Genomic DNA, 9,531 nt, shown 5'->3' with positions numbered 1-9,531 from the left:
ACCCCCAAACAAACAAACAAAACAAAACAAAAAAACAACAAAAACCAAACCAAAACAAAACAAAAAAAAAGCAAACTTCATAATCTCTCTTTCTCTCTCACACAGAACGGTCCGTTAAAACTGAATTTACTTATATCTCACAGGATTACGGCTTTTCATGCATTGATCAAAACTGTAAAGGCAGAGAATCAGAATTGGCACGCTAAAATTACCGTCTTCACCACTTCTGAAACACTGTTTACATTAAAGTCAATACTCGGTAGCGAGTCGGAGAAATACATCATGGCGTTATGCCCGAATAAACACCTTTTCCGAATATTATGTAAATTCATATGTCTCAGCCAGAAACTCAGAAATGAACGGTTTCATTACAATGATAAAGTCAATAAATGTAGTTATAATACAATTGAAGATGAATACCATTATATTTCCTCTTAGTTCGGCCATTTTATTTGGAAAATAGGAAACTGCACATCCCCAGGTCCTAATACATGTATCCATCGCGAGCAAAATGGAATTTGTTATTGGCAACCAAAATGTGTAGCATATTGAATATGTTGGAATATATATATAGAAACCTGCCAGTTTAATGCAATTTAAGTATTATATTAGGATAGCAGAAGATTTGTCCCTCAAATCCTTGTGCACATGTGTGATCTTACGAATTGTACCAATGTGACCTCTAATACTGAATAAATTTGTAATACCCCGGGGTATAGACGGACTTGTTCATGCCAAGACAGCACGCTCATCTCTAAGTGCGATGCTTGGTTTTATTTTCACTGGGCCGTGTGTTACGGATGGGATGAGATCTACGTGGTAAGTGGTTCGATTGAGGATCAGCAGAGGTCAAACTACAGAACTGCTGTATGCAACTTGGAGTGAGTGAGTGTGTTTGGTTTTACGCCACTTTTATCCGTATTCCAGCAATATCACAGCGGGGGACACCAGAAATTGGCTTCACACATTGTACCCATGTGGGGAATCGAACCCGGGTCTTCGGCGTGACGAGCGAACGCTTTAACCACTAGGCTACCCAACAGCCCCTTGGAATTGGCGACAGGGACACAAGTCAACGACTCTAACTCAACAGCGATGAATCTTATGGAGTGGAATGGTCAATATTCTAAGTTAAGTATGCTTCATGTTTAGGCAGGCATTTCTTGTCCGAGCTCAAAATAGTTTGTTTTTCGACAGCTAAGTGTAAAAGTTTAATGTAACGATTGTTTGTGTCCCCGAATCTTTATGAAAGCAGGGGGATATATTTCCACTTGTACAGTTTTAAGTTAACTTCGAAGCTAATATCATTATTGATGAAGTTTTCAATTGTACTGAGGGCCCTAGTGAAAATTGTTTCAGAGGCAGTTCAGCACAGGGACGAGTCGTCTTGGATGTATACGAGGCTATTAATGGATTCGATCCGACATCATTACCGTGTAGAGATGATGACGCTTTCTCGCTCCTTTCCCTGGGGAGTCTGAGGAGTGTAAGATCATTGGCCTTCATCGATATATTGCAGTTATCGTACGCAAATTCAAGGATGCATGAATATTTTGTGAACTGTTGAAGGACATTGGACATTGTATAAAGGACATCATTTGCTTGATAACGGTGTTAGTAGCTACACCGAAACGTCGCTCATACTATATTAAAGAAGTTGTATATCCATAGAACTCTCCTCGTTGTTCATCACACCAACTTCTAAATGCCTCTCAAACAAGTTAGAGGACATCTGATGGGCTCTCGCATTTGTCGCATTTCTTCATCTATGATCCAGACCACGTGTCGATCGATGTATACTTGCAGTGAGTGAGTGTAGTTTTACGCCGCACCCAGCAATATCCCTGGTATATGGCGGCGGTCTGTAAATAATCGAGTCTGGACCAGACAATCCAGTGATCAACGGAATGAGCATCGATCTGCGCAATTGGGAACCAATGACATGTGTCAACCAAGTCAGCGAGCCTGACTACTCGATCCCGTTAGTCGCCTCTTACGACAAGCATGGGTTACTGAAGATCAATATTCTAACCTGGATCGTTACGGGTATGTATACTTGCAACGTATACTTCAGAAATAAACCTGCTCGCTCGAACACAGCACCTTATATTAAGAGTATGTTGTACTTTGTAATTATTTTATGTTCGTTTAAGCGAAGCGAATTAGAACATAACAGTACTGAACTCGTACTGTACTAATTAATGTAGAAATATTTTTGTAGGGCTACATAAAGTTGGTGACAATACCAGCTACACCTTGAACATATAGGCAATACAGTGGCCATCCTATAATGGTGAACATGCCGGTCGTACAGAAAACATGCCTACCACACAGTGAATGTCACTGCCATATAGTCAACATGCCCGCCACATGTGGACCAGTTTGAACCTGAATGAGCAGCAAAGCAGTCTGGTTCTCAGGGTCTGCTGCGCTTCGCTTCGACACTATTGAAGCGTAGTGCAGCAGACCGCGAGAACCAGCTGTCCACAAATCAATGTATAGCTTTCGTTTCCTCTTCCACGACAAATTTCCTACAACTGATTTTCTACAACCCTGTAGATCTCCTTTGGACTGAGGTGTAGGAGTATCGACTCATTATCGAGTAAGTATGTGTATCCAGTTGCTTCTGTCGGTGGTTCGGGGACGCCATTGTGTTGTTTCTTAAATATTTCGATATATATTGATATTGTACTCTAATGGAAGAAACGCACTCTCTATGCACTTCACATATCATCAGTCACTCTAGCCGCGATGTGGTCCTATACAGTTCAAACATCTCTTAAAGATCAGATATACTCTAGGGGGGTACAAATACGTAAATCATTTATTGGCATCGTTATAAATGAAACCCCGTCATTAAAACTACTCATTTCGAAATTTAATTAACTTAAATCGACCTTTTTGACAACATTGCACAATGCTGAAAAACCTTCCTCACATTACATCACATCCGGTTCGCTGCAGATTTCTCTGTTGACAGAGTTACGTAACGTGTCTGTGGTTTCGTTGGCGGGCGAGAGTGAAGCAGGCGGCTTTTTGGCAACTTTTAATCGCTCGGTATTAATTAACCACAAGGTTTTTAAAAATGAATTTGGTGTTCCGCTTAAGAATAACCACAAGTCTTTCATATGTAATGGTTAAAAGTGTACAAAATACAAAGTTTATTCGCTCTTTAACAGGTACCGTCACCGCGGTTCTCGGCTACAGTCACTTCATACAGCACTTGTATCGCCATTTCCAGCGCAAAATCACTCATTAATTTAAGTTCAACCTGGTCTTAAGGTGTACCTGGTTTAGGGTGATATTTCTCTCACCATAACACAGACACTCCAGATTTTAAATATATGAGACGGTCCACTTTGATTCCAACTCGTTACGAATCGATACAGTACAACCAGAAATTATTGAGAATTTAAGATTATAATTTTTTAAAAAAATTTTCACTTATTACTCACGTATTAAATGTGAATATTAGCAGAACATAACACCAGATTCAAAGACAGGTGAACAGTTAGTATTTTGTCAAGTCACCATGGGCAGTAATGCAGGCTTCAATGCGGCGGGGCATACAACTGATCAAAGAAGTTAGAAAGTCGTGGTCCCTGCACTGTCCCAATATCGGACTACCTCTTCTTTCATTTCAGCAATATTTGTCAGATTTTTCTTATTGACACTTTCCTTCACAAGTCCCCAAACATTTTCTATTTGATTTAGGTCAGGGCTATAGCTTGGCCAATCTAATAATGTCACATTTTAGGTCCGAAACAAGGCCTGTTAATGCTTTGAACAATGTTTTGGGTCGTTGTCCTGCTGGAAAATCCAAAAATTTGCATAGAACACGTGAGCAGATGGAAGTAAATGTCCCTCGAGAATATCTGTGTACCGCTCACTGTTCATATTCCCTTCAGATACACAGAGGGGCGTTGCCCCTAACACAGATATGCTACCCCACACGTTAATTCTCGGACCTTACTTTGGGCGCTGATACAAAGGTTTTTCAGTTTGTTTGTTCCAGAATTTCAGTGCATTAGGAAACAGCCACACAGAAATGAGATCTGAGAAAATCACATTGTCCCAGTTAAAATTTCTATGCTGTAAGCACCAGTTCAACCTTCGCTCCTTTTGTTCAGGTTTTCAAGTATGATCGGTGATGGAATTCCTCGACTTTTCTGCCAACCCATTGCATGCAGCTCAGTTCTAATTGTCTCCTTACAGACAGCCACAGTTCCACTATCAATCATATCCAGCCTTAAGTTTTCTAAACTCCTTCGTTTGTTTTTAGAAACAAGAATACCAAGCCGCCTCCTGTCACCGACAGTCAATTTTCTGGGCCTACCTGCGCCTCCCAGGTGCTCATTACCATGTCCATTTGCAAGATCTTTAAAAAAAAAAGATAAACAGTGGACAAAGGCAAAGGCATGCCTGTTCTACTTGAAATCACTTTAGCTGATCTGATGTCCTTGTTATAATACTCTAAAATCAACTTCCTCTTCTCTAAATCATTCACACGGAGGATCACTGAAAAAACCTGCTAGCAAGTAATCAAAGGGGGATAACTCTTCACAAACTAATGAAAAAGGATTAACGGAGTTGTCTCTCTTGAATGAAAACGCGCACTTGATAGCTGGTCAAAGTTGTTTATACTAGAAATCCAATTAAATATATTCCTAAAATTCTCAATAATTTCTGGTCATACTATATGTGTCGAAAAGCAACTCTCTGATTTGTTGGGTATTTTGGTTACTGCTAGCATGTCAGGATAATATATTTGCGGATTTGTTTGTAAAACCTGATCCACTAAGCCTGTATACCTTGAAGACAATTAAAAAGCAAATATTTCCCGTTCAGGTGTCAAGGTGTGCCAAAAGTATGCACTACCATACAACGACTGGTTTTTCCATTATAGAAGCCCGATGAAATAAATTGATTTTCTTCTTTCTTCTGTGTGAATATCCCGATTCCACCTTTGAAATATATTATACTGGTAATAAGCACATTTTGAATGCACACCTACTTGAATTAAATGTTAGTAATGAGTTGCATAGTTCCTAACAAATGCAAATGGTTGGCATGAAATAATCATTTGATTTCCGGGTGCTGCGGACATTGTAGCATTTTATTTCATCAAATGAATGTATTAAATACTGGGAAGAAGGTTTCTGTCCAGTATTTCAGTCTTTAAAATCCAATTTTAGTATTTTTTGTAATTTTTGTAAGCAACCGACATCAAGCATTTACTGGAATTGTACCATCCCCATGACTATTAATTATCTTCGAAATTATTAAAAACAATCATGAATTGAAATTACATCAAAATACAGTCTATATTGTGGGAAAGAGCCACAGTCGTCAATATTCAATACATGACTTAAAATATCTTTATTCACCCGGATTCTATCAATTCTCTAAACTCTAAAAAAGTGTCTTGGCTGTAATCGTGGACATATTGACATACGTCCATATCCGCTTCTGACAATCCAAACCTGTTTATGTTTTTAGGATTATCAATAACATAATCTGTGCTCATGGATATAACAAAAGTGTTAAACGGACGTAATGTCCCCCTACACCTCGCTGCCTAGCATCACTGAACTACCAATTAGTGCGGCGTAAAGCAACAATCACTCACTTTCCACTGCAGCCATCTTCACCATGGGTTTCCAGTGGCGTGTTATCTCTACTATTCTCTATGTTGAAATGTCGTTCACTGTTCTGCTTCTCCTCCCTGGGATTCCGCCGCAGTTGTAAGTGCAAACATTTCTGAAATATACCCTCTATATAACGAACACTCCCCACATACACTGATCACTGGATTGCCTGGTTCAAACTCGTTTATTTACAGACCGCCGCCATATAGCTGGGATATTGCGATGACATGAATAAATTGTAAACAAATACTAGTATGTGATCTTAAGAATCTTTATTTTCTAAATGTAAACACAGGTTAAGGAGTGTTTTCTGCTACCCAGCGGTGATGATGCTGTGGCGGCACTGTAAGGCGAGGACCAGATAATCCAGTGATCAACAGCATGAGCATAGATCTGCGCAACTGGGATACGATGACATATGTCAGCGAGCCTGACCACCGGATCCCGTCAGTGGCCTTTAACGACAAGCATGGGTTACTGAAGATCAATTCTAACCCAGATCTTCACGTGTGGTTACTTAAAGGAAATGTTAATCAACGATAATGGAGATAGGCTACATTGTTTCGATTTTTATAAATATTCCTGAACAAACTGTACTGCAACACAAACATGAGACGGAAACATATTCTAACCTTTATGTAATACATACCATTACGTGAAACTAACTCCTGATGATGGTGTCTCTGATAGGGAGGTCCTGAATTCGATCCCCAGCCGTGTCATATCAAAATGCGTAAAGGGTTGGTGCTTTTTGTTTTCCTGCCTGGCGCTCCAGGTTCTAAAAAAAGGTCGGGTCGTCTTGGAGTCGTGTAGGGTATCCTAGTTAAACTGGTGAATGGGATCCCCCGTGTTGCTCGTTAAGGGCGAGTGTGTGAGTTGGGTTTTACGGCGCTTTTAGCAATATTCCGGCAATATCACGGCGTGGGACACCAGACATGGGCTTCACACATTGTAACCTTGTGGGGAATCGAACCCGGGTCTTCGGCGAGACCAGAGAACGCTGTAACCACTACGGTTGCCCCACCGCCCCTGCTCGTTAAGGGAAATGAACGCGACATTAACCCACCAAGCCACCCCTATACCACATGGGACCGTGATCAGGAACTGCTTGAGGACTGTATCGAATACGAGTTTTTTAAAAAATATTTTCTTTCGTGGGGTTGGGGGCGCACCCCTGCACACACACACACACACACACACGATCCGCCCATGCAGGCTAATGTTTTAATCCAGCTGTTGCCTGGCCGTCAGTTGGCTATGTGGTCAAATCCACACTGTAATGACGTTGCAGTTTGAAAAAAACGTATACATTGTACAAACACACACCACGTAAACCAAGTAACCAAATTGTACGACATTCAACATGATTCGTTCGTCTTTCAACAGTATCGTTTTTCACAAAAACTAAAACGTTTATGCACTATATCAAACTTGCCATCGGTGAATGTGCCGGCATTCTACGTTGGTTACTTAATTCCTACATATATCGTACAATATATTTCCCTCCTCTTCCACTCTCCCCACCTATCGATACCATATCCAAATACATCACGAAGATCAATGCAGTAAGCAGTTTTTAATTCGGTTTGAAATTCGTGTTTCTATGACATCCGCTCAATGTAATGCAAATATACTGAAAATTACATGCACTGTAAATCTGGCCAGTTTTGACACATTACGAAATCCCCATTCACATTCACTGTTCTTTTGCGTAATTTATAATATGTCTTATTCAAATGTCAAATTTAGCTGGGAGAATTGAATTTAAAAGACAGCCCCCAAAAAACAAAACAAAAACAACTACAAAACAAAAAAACAAAACAAAAAACAAAACAAAAACAACCACACACCAATTAACAAAAAAAACAAAAACGAATCATTGTGATCAGCAGTATTTTCGTTGTTGTTTGATCGAATCACCAATGCTCTTTCTGAAACATTGTCGATGAACCGAGAATCGCTGAGAATGTTGTGAATTTTCAGCCATATTGCTGAGTGTTTATAAAATCACGTCACACGCACACAAATACCTGAATTCCTCACACAGTTCAAAATAAACTGACAAATGGTCTTTGTCACCAATACCAAGTGTTTCAGTGAAATCTAACGAAATATCTATCAGATGCCGCGCTGGGAAAGGACCACTTGTCTCAGATTTCACTCTGTGTATCTGTTCCCCTACTTTTGTTGCAAACACTTGCTCATTAGTTTTAGACCATGCATCGGAAAGGTATCGTAGCAAGCGATAGTAAAACAAAATAGGTGTATTCCAATGATTTCCGAAATTCATCACAACATATTGTACAGTTTCTGAAAGCGTGACGCCATGACTGACGCAAACTCACACACACCGACGATAAAAGTTCCTCTCATTTCTGGCTATTTCCCTTGGTCACAATTAAAACCAAAAGAAAATAAGAATAAGCAGACTGTCAGAAAGTTTCGGACTACCTACATGTCACATTTATGGATATACATTGCTTGAAACAACGAAATTTTCCGTCGAAAAATCCGGCGTACTCGTGTCAGTGAACACGCCATTTTGAGAGTGTCGCTTCCCGATAGTGATGTCAATATTTGGTATTTTCATTGACACGAGGTTATGAATGGAAATACACACGATCAATCTGTCCTGCTGCTTACATTTTCTGTTCTGATGCTTCTTTCGTATTTTCACAAACTTTTCTTACGTGACTATTTTTCAGCTTTATTATCTTTTGATTTGGGACAAGACAGGAGACCAGTTTAAAATCAAGTGGCACCAATTATAAGTCATAATCAAAGGGAGGTAGCTCTGGCCTGTTTAGCGCGGCAAACAAGGGCCGCATAATGGCATAACATTTTAGCCCCTATTTTGAGGGTTATACTTTCATTGCAAGAAATAAGTACATCAATCAAAGCTGAGTATCTGTCAGATGAGTGGGATCAGAGCAGATGGAATGCTGTAGTCCGTACTTTCGAGGAAAGGAGGCAATTTCCACATTGTCTCGGTGCGCTTGATGGCAAGAACATATGCATCAAGAAGCCTCCCAAAGCGGGTCCCTTTTCTACAACTACAAGAACTTCTCCATTGTCTTGCTGGCACTCGCGGATGCCGACTACAAGTTCCTGTGGGTCAACGTCGGAGCCGAGGGATCAGCATCATCTTCAGCTGCAGGTAATTGTTCCTTTTCATAACTAAATCAAATTATAATTTACTATCTTTAGGTGTATGCAATATTATATCAAAGTAAATGTTTTTGAATTTTGAATGCATTTGACTTAAAAATGTTTAATTTGTGACTTTTGCAGACTGTCTCGGGCCAGACGAGTGGTGGAGAATACCTTCGGGATTCTGCCAATGAGGTTCCAACATACATACGACCCTGGTTTTAGATCAAGACAAACATCTCACTGCTGTGGCCGAAGTTGTTACCACCGCATGTTGAGAAGGACGTAGAAGTGCTATCAGGTCAACTCTGCCCAAATTCATACAGTGCACGATTCAAGTACCGGTGTTTTTATCTCTTGATTTATGCTGTGATTTCTTAAATATGAGGGGCGGTTTGGTAGCCTTGTGGTTAAAGGGTTCGCTCGTCACGCCACGTCACCCGGGTTCGATTCCCCACATGGGTACAATACGTGAAGTCAATTTCCGGCGTCCCCAACATGTTATTGCTGGAATATTGCTAAAAGCGGCGTAAAACTAAATACACTCACTCACTCTTTAGATATTATGCTGTATCAGTTTCCACATGAAGATTAAGCCAGGACGTACATCGATACTGATCCTGCCATACAGCAGCCAGTTGTCATTCTTTGGTTATTTAAACCTCCAGCCTGAGGGAGGTATTTTCTTGGTTTTATCAAACTTGCAGCCATATCATGGCAAAGATCTGAGAAG

Source organism: Haliotis rubra, unplaced genomic scaffold (assembly GCF_003918875.1).
Source record: "Haliotis rubra isolate DU_JTF1 unplaced genomic scaffold, ASM391887v1 Scf15, whole genome shotgun sequence".
NCBI lineage: Eukaryota > Metazoa > Mollusca > Gastropoda > Lepetellida > Haliotidae > Haliotis > Haliotis rubra.
This window is presented reverse-complemented; position numbering follows the sequence as displayed.